The 20157-nt window shown below is 36.1% G+C and overlaps 1 protein-coding gene and 1 non-coding gene across 3 annotated transcripts in view; one reads left to right on the plus strand and one right to left on the minus strand.

The window, feature by feature from the left end:
• The window catches only part of Tenm1 (teneurin transmembrane protein 1), an 889421-nt gene that overhangs the window by 691884 nt on the left and 177380 nt on the right, over positions 1-20157 (minus strand). The gene's annotated exons all lie outside the window — the stretch shown is intronic.
• On the plus strand, positions 13601-13790 carry LOC115030228 (U2 spliceosomal RNA). Its single transcript, XR_003835831.1, has one exon. It is a non-coding gene; the product is annotated as a U2 spliceosomal RNA (small nuclear RNA).

Raw genomic sequence — 20157 nt, forward strand, 5'->3', positions numbered from 1 at the left:
AGACACTCTAGTAAGTTATTATGATAAGGAGTTCTAGTCATTAGCTTAATCTTTCTTTGTGTAAAATATTTCTCTTGGCTACTCACTGAGATGTTTCAATGCTGTTTGCTAGTTTTTTGTATCCCTCTATTTTCCATATTAAACTGATATTCATTAGTGTTGTGCAGCTAGACCCGCTCCCCCACATCCCATTTTAAACTTTGTATATTTGAAAAGGTAGAGTCTGTGACTTACTTTCATTATCTATAAAAGGTGGATAATAATAGCCTCAAATGCCACCAATATATCATTAGTATTAAAATGATTATCACGGGCTGGTGAGATGGCTCAGTGGGTAAGAGCACCCGACTGCTCTTCCGAAGGTCTGGAGTTCAAATCCCAGGAACCACATGGTGGCTCACAACCATCCGTAACGAGATCTGACTCCCTCTTCTGGAGTGTCTGAAGACAGCTACAGTGTACTTACATATAATAAATAAATAAATCTTTAAAAAAATAAAATAAAATGATTATCACACTGTCTTATTTAAATGAGTTGTAATTGTTATGAAGTAATGACTCTTTATAACAGTCCTATAGACACATAACATAGTCCATTTTGAGCTAGCAACACACACACACACACACACACACACACACACACACACACACACACACACATTCCACCCCCAGGGCTGCTACAAAATAATTTTAGAAAGATTCATCTGCATTTGCCTATCATTGGTAAACTATTATTATATGTTCTAATTTCCTGCTAGTATTTATATGAGTAGGTCATGAGCATCCAATAAAGAAAAATGTCATTGACTAAATTTTGGGAAATTATGCTTGTATACAAAAAGTCTTAATAATAATGAAGGTAGTCAGATGCCACTATTTAGTGATCAATTAAGACAAAAGAAAATTCCTACTGCCTAAAAGTAGAGTAATTCCAGAATGTAATGCAGTTTATAGAACATACTTACTTTGATCCTAGCTTTCATCTTCCATGCCACAGAACACCATCTGTTTAGAGGGCATTTGTAAAAATGTTGAGCCTTTTCTTATTAACCTTGCTCAGTTTAATATATTTCTTGATAATTCCTATTTAATTGGTTTTAAATGTACTATCAGTGATTTAAAATAATTGTAACTATATTTCTCAGGATGCAACACATAATGACATACCAGATTGTCACAGCACTAACAAAGTTTAATTGATCTAATTTAGACCTCATCTTATCAAACTGTGCATTCTAAGTCTGTCTTTCTTTGACCAGATGATAGCAATCTTGTCACTTGTTTCATATGTGTTAATAGCATATCAAACCATTTCAATATCAAAGGGTTTTGGTTTTTGAAAAAAAAAAAAAACAGTACTCCTCAAATAGTAAATTATATCCCAATGAGTTTTTTATGCAACAGTGGTTTAATTTTAAAGTTTAAACTTCAGGACTTCTCACTTTAATTGTCTCCTTCTACATAAGCATTTCCATACCTAACTTTACATATACAATTGTATAGTCTTTTCATAAATAGGAGTTTCCACAATGTATAAACCTGGATATTTACTTATTTCTGTAAATTTCAGAGAGCGAAGTTCTTCTAAAGGAAAAGCTATAGAAACTGAACAGTTTGCATTTACCTGTTTAGAAATATATATATATGTATATATATATAATATTACATATTATATATCATATATTATATTGTAATATTGATATATATTTCTAAACACTATATATATTCCTAAATATTATATGTGGGTGTATACACACACACACACAAGAAGTCAACTATGCTCTCCTGTTTACTTCTATTTTATTTTCAGCCCCATTCTAACATTTGTGCAGAGTTCACGCAAACTGAAAAAGCATATCTATTGCAAAAACACATTTGTAAGCCTGGGATAGGCATTTCTTGTTAGTTATCATCTTTTGAAACATCAGTAAATATATGTCATCCTATTAGTTCTTCTCCTAATTAATATAATACATCCTGGTGAATAAGTTTCTCTTTAGATCCAGTACTTTCCTGTTCATAATTCTGTTTGTATTCACAAAGTACATCTATTTTGCCATATGCAATATCCTTCCCAAGGTTCTTTAAAATATGATCTGAAGGAAAAATTGATACTATTCATCATTTGGAGTTTTGCAATAAAATTTAGGCTCATGACCTCAGTAAGCTCACCCCCCCCCCCAGATATTGCTCTATGTTTTCAGAAAGTAATCTTCTGCTGTTGGGACAATCTGACCTCCAATTCATTCTTATTTCTATTAACGGGCACTTTACTTTGATATTGTTTTAATATCATTCATGGAATTGTTAAGCACGAATTATCAATAATAAAACACCCCTACCCATTCTTAATACTTGGCCATATTTCTGATATTCTCTTAGAATATGTACAATGTGCAAAAAGGTTTCTGTTTCTGAAGTGTTCTCCCACCATCCCTTTCTCTCTTTTTTCCTATGGTCATCAGCTCACTATTAGGCACTGCTGCAGTATTATCATATAGACACCTTAAACTGACTACTTCTAGAACAGAAGAAATTCTGCTAAATTTTAAAAAAAACACACAAATGTAGCTATTGGGAATCATAAAATTGGGCTTATGTTCACATGTTCATTGCACAATATCTCTGAAACTATCAGTTCATTTCAAAGTCTATGGAACCTCTGGGCTTTCACAGAACCAATAATGAGCAGAGACTATGAACCCTAATGTTCTCCCATTCACACTGAACTTTCATGTCAGATGTCATTGGAAGAAAGAACTTTAAAAGAAAACAATCTACATTTAATTAAAAAGTAGAGATGTCCTCAAAGATCCTTTCTAATTCTTATACTTTATGCCATATAAATATTTTAAAATGGAACACTTTACATTCTCTGTACATTCTGAGCAGTAAATGTGAGTATAGTTGTGTTAGATGCCAACATTATTTTTTTCCTATTTCGTTTTAGTCTAATGCATAAACTATAACCAAAAATGCAATGTAAGATTAGAGGACTAAGTACTCTTCAACAAATAGGTTAAGGATACCTTTTGAATTGTATTATTCATGAGATTACATCTTCTCTTTGCATTCTAATGTTGAAGAGAAGTGAATAAAGCATGAATAAACAGTAAGGAGGATGAAATAGAGAGAAACTAGGAGAATATACCCAAATAGGACTTAACCAAAAGGGTGAATGTCACACGAATTATGTAAATACATCTAGTCAAGCAGAATATCTAGGTTTTAATTAGTTTTAAAGATTCTATCATTGTTTTACTTTTTTGCTACATAATAAAACCTCTCAACTCTAGATACACCCTATACTTAAATTAATGGGCACTTTTAAAATTCAATAGCTTTAAGTATGTCTTCACTGATCTTAAAAGCAAGAAACAACTTGAGAGCTGCGACTGATCATTAATTTCTTTTCATCAAATACTTGGAATTTAAATTTAAAAGCAGCAATATACCTTGAAGTGAATGCCAGAAATTAGTGGGGATGATTCTTACTGGTTTTATTGGGTGTATGAAGAACAGTTAAGAAGATAACTTAGACACTTGCTACTCTAATTTTCCTTTCTATGTCTTCCTTCTTAAATTCCTTATCCCATCTGTTGTTTATCTTAGCAGGTGAATAGCAGTACCATCCTTAATATGTTCTTCATGTCTGGCACTCTCTCTAATTCTTGAGTGAAATCCATACTTATCTTCTATTTTAAAACTTGTTTTAAAGAAAAAAACACACCTGAAAATACTCTTGATAAATACTAGAAAAATGTGTCAGTGGAAGTAAATTTATATCTGAATGATGCTGCAATAACCTCTTAGGTCTAAAGGAATAAATTAGGCACTGTACTTGGTGAGGTAGAAGCTATTTCAGGAAGAAAAAGAAAACAAGATTTTATGTAGCTACCAGTTTAGAGCAAAGGTATTGTGAAAATCTTAGAATACAGTAGATGTTAAATAAGTCTGATAAAAGAAACATGATTGATCATCTAGTAGAGCTTAACATTAGGGAGAGGACAGACAATATTAGCTAATAAGGTTCAAAAACCTTATTAGATACTGAAATAAATGTGTTAGATATTACTATATATCAAATGTCAGATTCAAGCTTAGAATTGAACAACTGGTTGGTCAGAATACTTTAAATGACAGAATTTGCCTGTAAAAAAGTTATATCTGACTAGAAAATTTACATTTGTTGGATTGTGACAATTAAATATGGTATAGGTATCTTTGAAAGTACAAATGTTTTAAAAACTTATAAAATCATGTCATTCTATGGACTATCCTTTAATAAAACATAATAAAAATAGAGATGCATCTATTTAACAAAAGTATTACTCATCAATGACTATATAAGTTCCTGGTTGTGAGATAGCAAGCTAGAAAAACATTCATTTCTATCTATTATATTCAAGTGCTATTCAAATGTGTTCTTCTAAGTGTTGTAAATAAACTGTACATGAGCATAACACTATTTTTCATTTTATTTGTTATTTACATTTCAAATGTTATTTCCCCTTCCAAGTTTCCCCTCCACAAGCCCCCATCTCATCCTCCCTCCATCTGCCTCTATGAGGGCACTCCCCGACCCACCCACCCACCTACCCACTCCTGCCTCAGCGCCCTAGTAGGTCATCAAGCCTACATAGGACTGAGGGCCTCCTCTCCCAGTGATGCCAGATAAGGCCATTCTCTGCTACATATCCAGCTGAAGCCATGGGTCCCTCTATGTGTACTCTTTGGTTGGTGGTTTAGTCCCTGGAAGCTTGGGGGGGGGGGGTCTTACTGGTTGATATTCATTGAAAAACATGATTGTCCTATAGTTTTAACATTATGTTAATGTCTAACTAGTGATTCACTTCTTAACAATTATTAATTTACTTTATCAACATTACCTAACTAATAATATCATACAAAATCCCACAGCTACAGTATGGCTATGGTGTTTTGTTTTGTTTTGTTTTGTTTTGATTAAACCATGTTTCTCTGTATTAATCTATGAGAAAGGTGGCAGCATGCATGTATGCTCTTACATTTTGTTTCTTCTATATGCCTTACAACTGTACCTATAGTTCCTCTGTATCGAATGGCATGGAAATTAGGAAATCTGCCTTCATGATTCAGAAAAGCTACATATTAGCTTTCAGGGCATGCATATTTTTTCTCATGGATATTCAGAGCATCATTGTGACCAGTGAAGGTGGAAAGTAATCTGTTCTCAGTGATCAAGACAGTGATTTATCACCACTAAGCTTCAAACCCTCCTGGGGGGGGGCACCATCAAATCATCCATGTATTTCATGAGTTTAAAGCACACCAATAACTCATTCAGATTAAGCCAAAATTTTTCATTAATTGATTGTAATTAAAAGGACCCCCTACATATGTATTAGTAAACTATTTCTCATTTACCAAACACTAAAACATATGCTTCCAGTTTTTAATCCACATGAAGCAGACCTATCAGTTCCCTCCCTTGCACCCTGTATAGTAGGAGGTATTTTGGAAAAAAACCAAAATATTGAAAAAGCAACATTAAAATCTAAAAGACATTCAAAATTTTCTGATCAGTTTCCAGTCATATAAACTAATCTGAAAAAAGGTCCACCAAGTAGAAAAAGATATTTTCTCATTTCATAAATGCATTGAAGAATGAAAAGAATGGGCATAAAAGCTTAACATTCTTATGCTGTTTATTTTTACTCATATGCATGGATCAAGAAAATGATATAGGTTGCTCACCTACTAATAACCCCTTCTACCTTACTCCTGAAGCCATTGCAGGAACCCCACTGGAACAACAGAGATATCAACCCACCCACAAAACTTTCAACCCCAAATGTATCCTATCTACAAGAAATGCAGGCACAGAGGATAGAGAAAAGACTTAAAGAATGGCCAACCAATAACTTACTCAACTAGAGACCAGTTCCATGGGCAAGCACTGACCAATTCCTGACATTATTAAGGATATTCTGTTATGTTTGCATGCAGACAGGAGCATGTTGTCCTTTGAGAGGCTCCACACAGGAGCTGACTCAGACAGGTGCAGATACCCAAGTTAAACAGTAGATGGAGCTTAGGGACTCTTAGGGAAGAACAAGAGGTCTTGAAGGAGAAAGGAGCTCCACAGGAAGATGAAGAAAGTTAACTAACCTGGACCCTTAGGGCTCTCAGAGTCTGAACCACCAACCAAAGAGCATGGACCTAGACCTCTGCCCTCATATTAAGCAGATATTCAGCCTGGTATTCATGTATGTCCTGAACAACTGGAGAAGGGGCTATCCCAAAAGCTGTTGCCTGTATGTTGGATAGGTTCTTCTAGCTGGGTTGCTTGGTCTGGCCTCAGAGAGACAGGATGTGCCTAGCCTCATAGAGACTTGATGTGCCAAGGTAGGGGGGAGCCAGGGGGCTCTTAGCCACTCAGAGGTGAAAGGGAGGGAGATGATGTAAGGATTGTAGGAGGGGATGACCAAGAAGGGTACAGGGAGTGGGATATAAAGTAAATACGTAAACAAAAAGAAATTAAGTGTCCCACAAACAAATCCATTTGGATACATTTTTCAATACTTTTCTTTAAAAAAGCTAACAGATTTGCTTCCACATGGCTCTCTTCTCAGTTAATTGAAACTGCCAGATATCTTAGATATCTTGATGAGAACTGATAAATTTGGCTCTGCACATGCATTTCCAAGGAGAAGAAAAATATGCTATTAATTGATACCTACTCTATATCTGTCAATAGCCATATAATTCTCAGTTGTCCTTTGCTACATTTTGGCTAAGCCTAAAGCTCATGACAACCAAACTTGGGGGAATCAATCCTCAAATAGGCCAGTTATCTTTTGCCTGATCTCTTGGCCCTAGGGTGTAGTGATCAGCAATATAGACTCTAAATTCAATAATCTTTTGTCCGACCCATGAAAAATGAGGAAACCTTAACTCCAAGTACTATATATAGAAACATATACCTCAAGTCACAAAGGAACTGTCACAATCAACTTCATTTCTAGATAACTCAAGAGACATACTTTGCTGACTATGGGTCAGTCTGGTCATAACTATTTCACACCTAAACCAATGAACTATCATCCATAATAGCCAGACATACAGAAAGGTAAAGATAAATGAGTGAGCTGTTATACAAGTGTATGTGTGTATGTGTGTATGGGCGCATGTGTGCACATGCATCCATGGAATTTAATAAAGAAAAGCTAATGAAGTAAGTAAACACGCATATCACTTCCTATAATTGGCATTCATATTCTGGGAAATGTATGGGAACAATTCAGGTATGAATGTTGTTTAAAGTGGTAATGATTTTGAATCTCTCTCCAAATATTTTACTTGAAAATTATTTATTGTATTTATATAATTCTGTTTGTAGGGGGTCCACAAAATGACTTTGATAAAATGGGGTTTAAAAGTGTATGTTACAAGAAGAAGCTTATAGAGATAGTTTCTAAAGACATTTTAAAAGAAGCATTAACAAATCTGAATAATTAAATATTTTAAACATTTAGCTGCGGTAACCATGCAGCAAAACACAGGTGTTTAAGGTTTATATAGCAATAACCGTACCTATATTGTTTCTCAGTTTTAGCTCAGAATTGATAATCTTCAGGCATCCATTATAAGAAGTACATATTAGTGAGAATTTATTGTCAGACTGTAAGTGTTCACTGTAAATCATTTTTAAAGACCTCAACTGCTTTTATTATTCCACATTTAAAAATAAATCATCAAATTTTTTATGGAAATAGGATGCTTCCCAATATCGGACCATGTTTAACGAGAAAGCACTAATTCATAATTCAAATAATGTAACACTCACAAGCATATTTCAAAAATTAGTGCTAATTAAAACTGAAGGACATTATGTGCATAGTGAATGAGTGGTATCATAGAAAACAGCTCCTAGAAAGATCCTTTCCTCTACTAATTTTTAATTAGCCAGTAAAATACATGAAATTACATACACACTCTCCTCTCTCTCTTCTCTTCTCCCTCCTCCTCAGTCCTCTCTCAAATAACTTGCTTGCTCTATGGTGAAGTACAGTCAGTTTCATTAATTTAAAGGTGACTTTCTAAATCCAAGTCCAATTCCGAAGCTAGCTTTTATGTTTTCCTTATACTTAATGAGGATTTTAAACTCCACCTTTTAATTTTAGGTTAATTGTAACCCAGGGGACACTAGTTACCTTTTGACACTCCCCCAAATTACTTGTTAACTGGAAGACGTACACTCAAACTGAAGTCAAGAGGGTCAGGAGGAAAGCAGTAGCTTCAGGACAGGAGGCTAGGAAAGGTTTCTGGCAAAGCCACTTAGCAAAGCCATTTAGCTAGAGGGCATTATGTCAATTTTAAAGCCCCAGAAGTGTTCCTGACAGTTTTTGCAATCTTTCCCAGAAGCGAAACATCCCTTTTACATTTTGAGACTACTCAGCTCCTCGTTAAAACAGTGCAGGGGATTCCAAAGACAAATCAAAACCTAGAATGTTCCTCCTTGGCTTTTTAGGTGTATGAGGAAACAGTACATTTTGAGGCCATCTCTTACAAAGAAGTCTATAATTCCCTGGTTCTATATATGCTAAGAGATTAAAAAGAGAATGCAGTGATTCAAGTTATGATTGGCATGTGGAAGAGGAGGGGGAGTGTGTTGATAGCTAAATGTCACTAAGTGTTTTTAAAAACAAATTTACTAAGCTATAATTCATATACAATTCATTAGAAAGTGGAGATTGTTTTGATGATGACTTAAATGCTCTGAAACCATGGAGATGTGTTCCTATCTGTGAATACACCCAAAACTACTGAATGGATGGTTAATTTACATTAATGAATTGTATGCTGTGATAATTAACTGCAATTAAAATACAGAAAAGAAGTAAGATTGGTTTTGGATCACTATGCAGATTTTTGAATTTTAGGCCCTGGTACCTTGGAGAATACTTTATGCAACTTTGCTATCTTTTAGTTTATTCATATGTGAAGTAGAAAGATTGCAGCACACATGCAGTTGCAGTTGTTGTAAACATCAAATATGAAGATACATGAAATTTGTATGGGTATATCTGGAAGCACTCTAAGGACATAATATAGCTTATTTTCTCTTCTTCAATTATTTTAATCCCATTTTATCGAGATATAATTTTCATATCATAAAATTGACCCTATAAAGTGTATAATTCAAAGCCTTTTATTATTTTCCAGAATTTTGTAAGTGTCATTAGTTGTTAATTCCAATTCTACTCATTAGTCATTTCCTCTTCCCCTCCAGTTACAACTACTAATGTGCATTATATCTCTAGGAATTTAGCTATTCTAGACATTTTAAGGAATAGAATTATACAATATCTGGTCTTTTATCTGTGGTAGTTTTCAATTAGATAATGTTGCAAAGCTCTATTTTCAAGTTGCAGCCTTTAAAATACCCTACTTCTTTTAGGGATAAATAATTCTCTATTGTATAAATATGTTGTGGGGTTTATTACTAATGTTGTCATGAACACACTGAATACATATCTGTGGGTGTGGGTTTTTATTATAATTATGAAAGAAATCAGTGGGTCATATAATAACTATGTCTATTTTCTTGTTTGTGAACAATTAAGAAGCTGTTTTTTTTTTTTTTCAATGACCATACCATTGAACATTTTGGCAGCAATCTACATGTGTTTCAATATCTCTAATCCTATCATTGCTATTCCTCTTTATTGGAGCCATACTAGTGAATGTAACATAACATCTCTGTGTTTCGATTTGCATTTCCTTGATAGCTAATGATATTGATCTCATTTGCTCACTGGTCATTTAGGTGCATTCTTTAGAGAACCTTGGCCCCTTTTATCTTATTTATTTTTTTTTCATTATTGATGTGCAATCATTATTCATGTACTTTGCCCACAACTCTCTTATAAGATTTGCAAATATTTTCTCTCATTCTATGGGTTGCTATTACCTTCTGGGTGTTGTCTCACTGCTTTCCCTTATCCATTTATTATTAATTAGAGAAAGCAAAACCTACTTCTCATTAGAAGTATCAGTGTAATGACACTCTTATTCATATTTCCTAGCTGCTTCTTGGCGTCTGTAAATGCAGACAACACAACAGATTACTCTAGAATGTGACAGCTGGAGAAGTACAAAATCTTAAAAGTGACAGCAGAAACAGCACCAAATGTCAGCTACAAAGCAAGATCTCAGGGGACTTCTAATGTGCTGTTGAAAATAACCAATGAAGCTAACAAACCATGCTTAGGGAGATGAACCGAAATCACAGGAAGTCTGGGAAATTCAAATAAATAAGGTCAAATGGTGACTGTACCAAATGGCTCTTTAAATAGTTGGGTTTTGCAATGCTTTACTTTTTATTGTTCCATAAATTAAAAGAAATGTAGAAAACGAGAACATATAATGAAAGTGGAATGCTGTCCTTTTCAATTAACAAAGTAATTGGATGCAATGAAGAAATTTAATGCATTTGATTTTAAAAGAAAAGACTCATCGTGGGAGGAGACCAACCCAAATCAGCAAAAACCTGTGTATTCTCTTGTAGGAGAAGACAGAACTCCCCACATAGTGCTACACAATTAAAAAGCCAATTAATTGAAATGACTTTATTTTTTTTATATTTTTAGCTTTTTAGCTTTTAAAATTTCATACAATTTTACGGAGAAACAATTCCTTTTTTTTTTTTTTTTTTTGGTTTTTTGAGACAGGGTTTCTCTGTATAGCCCTGGCTGTCCTGGAAATCACTTTGTAGACCAGGCTGGCCTTGAACTCAGAAATCTGCCTGCCTCTGCCTCCCAAGTGCTGGGATTAAAGGCGTGCGCCACCACGCCCGGCTTGGAGAAACAATTCCTAACAATATGAAAAAAAAGTTGTTGCTTTTCAATCATATGAGGATTGGCAATATTATAATATTTTCTAAATTGCTCTATGATAATGGACAGATCTCTCAAATAAAATATATAACCCAATATAATATAACAAAATATAACTTCAGCTCCTTTGTCTACAAGCTCCAAGTACTCTTTGAGACAGAGTCCTGCTATGTAGTCTTGGTTATCCTGGAACTTGAAATTCTCTCATCCTCCTGAATGTTGTGTTTATAGGCATACATCACCACACCTAACTTCTAAATACTTTCAAAAGAACAAATGTTTCAGGCTTTGCCAAAAACAAAAACAGAAGCAGAAAAATGTTTGCTCCCTCAAGCAAATATTCTAAAAGCGGAATGATTTTAATTAATTTTTTAACATTTGCTGACATTTGGTTGACAAATATTCAAAGTGTATGTGTAATGATAATGATACTTTGATACATGTGCATGAGAGGAAAACTAATATCAACGTAATTCATATATCTAATACTTGACCTAGTTAACTATGTTAAGTTGAAATTTTAAGCCAATATTTTTACAGGTTTTTGAAGACTACATGGCAAAGTGACACTAGGTTAGTGTGAAAATTTTAGAGAATAATGCTTCAATCTTTACTCTGGCCTCATTCTTACATTCTTTGCTTTTGATAAATGTGCAAAGGCACTTGGGAAACACTTCTGTATCAATTGACTAGATTTTATGCATTGTTACAATTTCCTTCTCACTTTGCTGGCAGATCTTTGAGAAATTCTTGAACCTAACCAGAAAGAAATGGCTGAATATTTTGAAGACTAAATTGGTTTAATATATATACTGGCAGCAATTTTGAATTTGTGGGGAAAAGTGATTGGATTCAAAACTGATTCCCTATATTCATAGTGGCCTTATTTGTGATACCCATAAGCTAGAACCAACCCAGATGTCCCACAATGGAAGAATGGATACAGAAAATGTGGTTTATTTACACAATGGAATACTACTCAGCTATTAATAATGAGGACATCATGGATTTTGCAGGCAAACAATGGAACTAGAAAATATCATCCTGAGTGAGGTAACTCAGATGCAAAAGGACACATATGGTACATACTCCCTAATAAGTGGATATTAGCCAAAAAATGTACAGAATACCCAGGATACAATCCACAGAACTCAAGAAGGTTAACAAGCCAAAGGGCCCAAGTGAGTACTCCTCAATCCCACTTGGGAGAGAGCAGAAAGCAACCACTGGGTTGCTGGGTAGGGCAGAGAGAGAAAGGTACCTGGGTGGTAGAGGGAACAGGGAAGAAAAGGGGGAATATGATCAGGTATTGGGGTGGGGTGGGGAACAGGACTGAAGCCCTGAGGAACTGTAGAAAGAATGGAAACAGGCAGCCTTGGGGGATATGAGGTGGGGGACCCTCTAGAATTTACCAGAGAGATGGGAGGACAGATACTCTCAGGACTCAAAGGTAGGGACCTTAGATGAAATGCTGTATAGTGGGAAGAGGCAACTTGAAGAGTCCACTTCCAGTAGAAAGACAGGACATCAAGTGGAGGGATGGGGTTGCCATCACACAGTAAAAAACTCTGACCCACAATTGTTCCTGTTTAAAAGAACTGCAGAGACAAAAATGGAGAAGAGCCTGAGGGAAAGGAGGTCCAGTGACAGGCTCAAATTGGGATCCAGCTCAAGGGGAGGCTCCAAGGCTTGACACTATTACTGAGACTGTAGTGTGTTTATATACAGGAGCCTTGCATAGATGCCTTCAGAGAGGTCCAACAAGCAGCTGAAAGAGTCAGATGCAACCATTTACACCCAAACAATGGACAAAAGCTGGAGAACCCTGTGGTTGAATTAGGGAAAGGATGGAAGAAGCTGAGGAGGAGGGCAACCCCATAGGAAGACCAGCAGTCTCAACTAACCTGGAACCCTGGGATCTCTCTGACACTTAGCCACCAAGGCAGCATACCTCAACTGATAAGAGGTCCCCAACTCATATACAGCAGAGGACTGCTTGGTCTTGCCTCAGTGAAAGAAGATGCACCTAACTCTCAAGAGACTTGGGGGTCCAGGAAATGGTGAGGTCTGGTAGAAATCCTCTTGGAGACAGAGGAGGAGGTATGGGATGGGGATCAGTCAAAGGGCAGACTGGGATGGGGATAACCACTGGACTATTTAAAAAAAAGTTTAAAGAATAACGATTTAAAAAAAATCTGATTCCCCTTCTCCCACATAGCAGTTACAAAACTGCAATATTCATGCTGCCAAGAAAAAGGAATGGAGCCCTAGTAGTTAGTAGTAACACCTGCAAAGTGAAGTATATATTATAGCTAGCCTGAAATTGCAACTCTACAACTCTTTGTTTTTGTTGATTTTGAATGTAAAGTTGTGAATGACATTAACACATATGAATTCTTTGGATTTAAAATGCCTATAGAATATCCATGACATATCTAAATTAATTTCAGTTCTATTACAGTATAGGACCGAAGTAAAAAACAAACAAATAATTAATAGATAACTAGTAGTTAAAATCCCATATATAAAGATAAAAAGCATTTTTAATTAAGAAGTGTATTAGATATCCCCAATTGTGAATTATATTGAAGACATGCTCACTTATTAGCTTATTTTGCTCCACTGGTGTCTTGGCTAGTAGCAGAAATACAAGAGGGGTTGAGTTGATTCAAGTCTTCAAAGATTAGGCCTTACCATGAAGACATCTTTTAAGACATCTCATTGCTTCTGGGCCTTTTGGCTAAGATCAAGCTAAGGTCTGTTCTTCTTAGTTTAATATCTGATACGCCCTCTATCTGAGGACAATGTATTAAATAGACTTTTGGAAGTAGAAGTTGGAATAAGAGCTTGCTCTGTCCACTCCACGTATTGACCTGGTATTGAAGTACCTCCAGGAATGGTGCAAAAAAAAAAAAAAGTCTCATATATACTGACATGAAATTATCTTGAAAAAACCAATACAAGGAAGGAAATCATGCCCTAGAAAAAGCAACAAACCAAAAAGAAGATTGCCACAAGAACAGAATGCCAACTCTAACAACAAAAATAAAAGGAAGCAACAATTACGTTTCCTTAATATCACTGGACTCAATTCCCCAATAAAAAGACATAGACTAACAGACTGGCTACACAAACAGGACCCAACATTCTGCTGCTTACAGGAAACCATTCTCAGGGAAAAAGACAGACACTACCTCAGAGTGAAAGGCTGGAAAACAATTTTCCAAGCAAATGGTCTGAAGAAACAAGCTGGAGTAGCCATTCTAATATCGAATAAAATTGACTTCCAAACCAAAGTTATCAAAAAAGACAAGGAGGGACACTTCATACTCATCAAAGGTAAAATCCTACAACAGGAACTCTCAATTCTGAATATCTATGCTCCAAATGCAAGGGCAGCCACATTCATTAAAGACACTTTAGTAAAGCTCAAAGCACACATTGCACCTCACACAATAATAGCAGGAGATTTCAACACACCACTTTCATCAATGGACAGATCGTGGAAACAGAAACTAAACAGGGACACAGTGAAACTAACAGAAGTTATGAAACAAATGGACTTAACAGATAGCTACAGAACATTTTATCCTAAAACAAAAGGATATACCTTCTTCTCAGCACCTCACGGGACCTTCTCCAAAATTGACCATATAATTGGTCACAAAACAGGCCTCAACAGATACAAAAATATTGAAATTGTCCCATGCATCCTATAAGACCACCATGGACTAAGGCTGATCTTCAATAACAACATAAATAATGGAAAGCCAACATTCACGTGGAAACTGAATAACACTCTTCTCAATGATACCTTGGTCATGGAAGGAATAAAGAAAGAAATTAAAGACTTTTCAGTGTTTAATGAAAATGAAGCCACAACATACCCAAACCTATGGGATACAATGAAAGCATTTCTAATAGGGAAACTCTTAGCTCTGAGTGCCTCCAAAAAGAAACTGGAGAGAGCATACACTAGCAGCTTGACAACACATCTAAAAGCTCTAGAAAAAAGGAAGAAATTCACCCAAGAGGAGTAGACTGCAGGAAATAATCAAACTCAGGGGTGAAATCAACCAAGTGGAAGCAAGAAGAACTATTCAAAGAATTAGCCAAACTTGGAGTTGGTTCTTTGAGAAAATCAACAAGATAGATAAACACTTAGCTAGACTTACTAGAGGGCACAGGGACAACATCCTAATTAACAAAATCAGAAATGAAAAGGGAGACATAACAACAGATCCTGAAGAAATCCAAAACACCATCAGATCCTTCTACAAAAGGCTATACTCAACAAAACTGGAAAACCTGGACGAAATGGACAAATTTCTAGATAGATACCAGGTACCAAAGTTAAATCAGGATCAAGTTAAAGATCTAAACAATCCCATATCCCATAAAGAAATAGAAGCAGTCATTAATAGTCTCCCAGCCAAAAAAAGCCCAGGATCAGATGGGTTTAGTGCAGAGTTCTACCAGAACTTCAAAGAAGATCTAATTCCAGTTCTGTACAAACTATTCCACAAAATAGAAACAGAAGGTACTCTACCCAACTCATTCTATGAAGCCACAATTACTCTGATACCTAAACCACAGAAAGATCCAACAAAGATAGAGAACTTCAGACCAATTTCCCTTATGAATATCGATGCAAAAATACTCAATAAAATTCTCCCTAACCAGATCCAAGAACACATTAAAACAATCATCCATCCTGACCAAGTAGTTTTAATTCCAGGGATGCAGGGATGGTTTAATATATGGAAATCCATCAACATAATACCTTATATAAACAAACTCAAAGACAAAACCATATGATCATCTCCTTAGATGGGGAAAAAGCATTCAACAAGACCCAACATCCATTCATGATAAAAGTTTTGGAAAGATCAGGAATTCAAGGCCCATACCTAAACATGATAAAAGCAATCTACAGCAAACCAGTAGCCAACGTCAAAGTAAATGGTGAGAAGCTTGAAGCAATCTCACTAAAACCAGGGACTAGACAAGGCTGCCCACTTTCTCCCTACCTATTCAACTTAGTACTTGAAGTCCTAGCCAGAGCAATTCGACAACAAAATGAGATCAATGGGATACAAATTGGAAAACATGAAGTCAAAATATCACTTTTAGCAGATGATATGATAGTATATATAAGTAACCCTAAAAATTCCACCAGAGAACTCCTAAACGTGATAAACAGCTTCGGTGAAGTAGCTTGATATAAAATTAACTCAAACAAGTCAATGGCCTTTCTCTACACAAAGAATAAACAGGCTGAGAAAGAAATTAGGGAAAAAAACACCCTGCTCCATAGTCACAAATAATATAAAATATCTTGGTGTGACTCTAACTAAGGAAGTGAAAGATCTGTATGATAAGAACTTCAAGTCTCTGAAGAAAGAAATTAAAGATGATCTCAGAAGATGGAAAGATCTCACATGCTCATGGATTGGCAGAATCAACATTGTAAAAATGGTTATCTTGCCAAAGCAATCTACAGATTCAATGCAATCCCCATCAAAATTCCAACTCAATTCTTCAATGAATTAGAAAGAGCAATCTGCAGATTCATCTGGAATAACAAAAAAACCTAGGATAGCAAAAACTCTTCTCAAGGATAAAAGAACCACTGGTGGAATGACCATGCCTGACCTAAAGCTTTACTACAGAGCAATTGTGATAAAAACTGCATGGTACTGGTATAGTGACAGACAAGTAGACCAATGGAATAGAATTGAAGACCCAGAAATGAACCCACACACCTATGGTCACTTGATCTTCGACAAGGGAGCTAAAACCATCCAGTGGAAGAAAGACAGCATTTTCAACAAATGGTGCTGGCACAACTGTTTGTTATCATGTAGAAGAATGGGAATTGATCCATTCCTTTCTCCTTGTACTAAGGTCAAATCTAAGTGGATCAAGGAACTTCACATAAAACCAGAGACACTGAAACTTATAGAGGAGAAAGTGGGGAAAAGCCTTGAAGATATGGGCACAGGGGAAATATTCCTGAGTAGAACAGCAATGGCTTGTGCTGTAAGATTGAGAATTGACAAATGGGACCTCATGAAACTGCAAAGCTTCTGCAAAGCAAAAGACACCAACATTCAGACAAAAAGACCACCAACAGATTGGGAAAAGATCTTTACCTATCCAAAATCAGATAGGGGACTAATATCCAATATATATATATAGAACTCAAGAAGGTGGACTCCAGAAAATCAAATAACCCCATTAAAAATGGGACTCAGAACTGAACGAAGAATTCTCACCTGAGGAATACCAAATGGCAGAGAAGCACCTGAAAAAATGTTCAACATCCTTAATCATCAGGGAAATGCAAATCAAAACAACCCTGAGATTCCACCTCACACCAGTCAGAATGGCTAAGATCAAAAATTCAGGTGACAGCAGATGCTGGCGAGGATGTAGAGAAAGAGGAACACTCCTCCATTGTTGGTGGGATTACAAGCTTGTGCAACCACTCTGGAAATCAGTCTGGCGGTTCCTCAGAAAATTGGAAATAGTACTACCAGAGGATCCAGCAATACCTCTCCTGGGCATATATCCAGAAGATGTCCCAACTGGTAAGGAGGACACATGCTCCACTATGTTCATAGCAGCCTTATTTATAATAGCCAGAAGCTGGAAAGAACCCAGATGCCCCTCAACAGAGGAATGGATACAGAAAATGTGGTACATTTACACAATGGAGTACTACTCAGCTATTAAAAAGAATGAATTTATGAAATTCCTAGCCAAATGGATGTTCCTGGAGGGCATCATCCTGAGTGAGGTAACACAATCACAAAGGAACTCACACAATATGTACTCACTGATAAGTGGATATTAGCCCAAAACTTAGGATACACAAGATATAAGATACATTTTGCTAAATGCATGAAACTCAAGAAGAATGAAGACCAAAGTGTGGCCACTGTGCCCCTCCTTAGAATTTGGAACAAAACACCCATGGAAGGAGTTACAGAGACAAAGTTTGGAGCTATGACGAAAGGATGGTCCATCTAGAGACTGACATATCCAGGGATCCACCCCATAGTCAGCTTCCAAACGCTGACACCATTGCATACACTAGCAAGATTTTGCTGAAAGGACCCAGATATAGCTGTCTCTTGTGAGACAATGCTGGGGCCTAGCAAACACAGAAGTGGATGCTCACAGTCAGCTATTGGATGGATCACAGGGCTCTCAATGGAGGAGCTAGAGAAAGTACCAAGGAGCTAAAGGGATCTGCAACCCTATAGGTGGAACAACATTATGAACTAACCAGTACCCCGGAGCTCTTGACTCTAGCTGCATATGCATCAAAAGATGGCCTAGTCGGCCATCACTGGAAAGAGAGGCCCATTGGACATGCAAACTTTATATGTCCCAGTACAAGGGAACGCCAGGGCCATAGAAATGGGAATGTGTGGGTAGGGAAGTGGGGGGGAAGGCTATGGGGGACTTTTGGGATAGCATTGGAAATGTAATTGAGGAAAATACGTAATGAAAAATATTAAAAATTTAAAAAAAGAAAAGAAATTATCTTGAATCCAGAGTATATCTATCACCTAAATATGACCTGTGTTTTATGGGCTGCATTTTAAGTTTCATCTGCCTTAAAACCTCTATTTATATCCATTTTTTCATTTTGTGCTGATGATAGTGTTTCTCTATGATCAAGGAATCATAGTTGACCTTCACCTGGACACTCTTTTTTCTGTTCACTGGATGAGAATTTCAGAGTCTAAGCAACATCTACATATTCAACCTCTTCTTTTCCTCTACCACATCTATTTTGTAGCCTATAATATCAAAAGAGAAGCATCCATCTACTGGGATAAGTCTGATTTTTCTCCCACATCATCTTTTAGCCTTGACTTTGATCCCTACTGCTTTTTAAAATCTCCTATAACTGTACTTCCTGGGACTAATGATTCCAGAGGTTTCAGAAAATATTTCTTTTGATTTCCAAGAACTTTAAGCCCATTCAAGTATCATACCCATGATGCTATATGAGGTATCCCACTTAATATCTCTTTATCACAGTGTTCTCATTTCTATTACTGATTATTCTTGGAGCTAATATATGTCTTCCTTACCAGATGGAACTAAATAGGATGGTAATGTTCTTTTCCCCATACTTATCAAGACCATAATAAATACTCAGTAATGGTTGAAACAATGACCTCTATGTCTTTCATTAGAAACAGTTTTGGCAAGGGTACTCTTCACTAGAGAGGTTAAATTTTTTACAGAAACTCAGGTCACTATAATCTAGTGTCTGTTTTGCTCTTACTTCAGACTCTTCTCTGGAGACACTAAAGTGTTCCCTGAGCAAAATGTCCTCTGTTGAGAATCATTATTGCAATTCCACAAGCACTTGTCCAGCTTCCTTTGTATATGTCACTCTTGCCCTCCTTGCACTTCTCAATGTGATTTTACTTAATATAGAAAGCATCCTGTGCTCTTCAGACTAAATTAAAGTCCCTGGTATATTTTCTTATAACATTTGTTATATATGCTTCAGCATGCTACTATTTTAATTTTGTGTCTCTCTTTCCTCTGCCTCTTCTAATTCTGTAAAGGAAGAGATGGGATCTGTCAATTTCATTGGTACATTCTTATTGCTTCACATTCTAACTGATACATAGTAAGTACTTAGGAATAAGTCCATGTGTCAGGGTGCATATACAAGGTGGTGAAAATCACGTGATTATATGTGAATGATAATGTATTTGGAGGACTGAGGTTGAAGTCTGGTGTCCTCTTGTATTGTTCTTTGCCTTTGATTTTGAGACAGAATCTCTCATCTTAGTGAACCTGGACCTCACCAATTGGCAAGAATAGTTGGCCAGAGAGATCCCAGAGTTCTATCTCTGCCTCTGCAGCACTAGAATTTCAGGCATCTGTTACCATGCACAATTTTTAACTGGTGGCTAAAGATCTGAATTTAGATTCTGTTGCTTATAGAGCAAGCACTTGACTGATCCTTCTCCATATCTGGGTAGAAATGCTTCATAATTTAATGAATAATATTTAAGTGTTCTATTCTCTTTGTTTATATTTCTAACAATCATCACATGACTATAGGAACTTCTATATACAAAACAATACTCCTTCAGAATTTGGAAAAAGAATATTTTTAAGTTGACTCAGTAAATACACAATAGCTTGCACATGATAGTCATGTGGTTCTTAAAATACACATATGCTGCCTAAGCAGTCTTTATAACAAGTTGCTAAGCAAGTGAAATTACCTGCAGGA

This window comes from Mus caroli, unplaced genomic scaffold (assembly GCF_978045245.1).
Source record: "Mus caroli unplaced genomic scaffold, Mus_caroli_1 scaffold_5, whole genome shotgun sequence".
NCBI classification, from domain to species: Eukaryota; Metazoa; Chordata; class Mammalia; order Rodentia; family Muridae; genus Mus; species Mus caroli.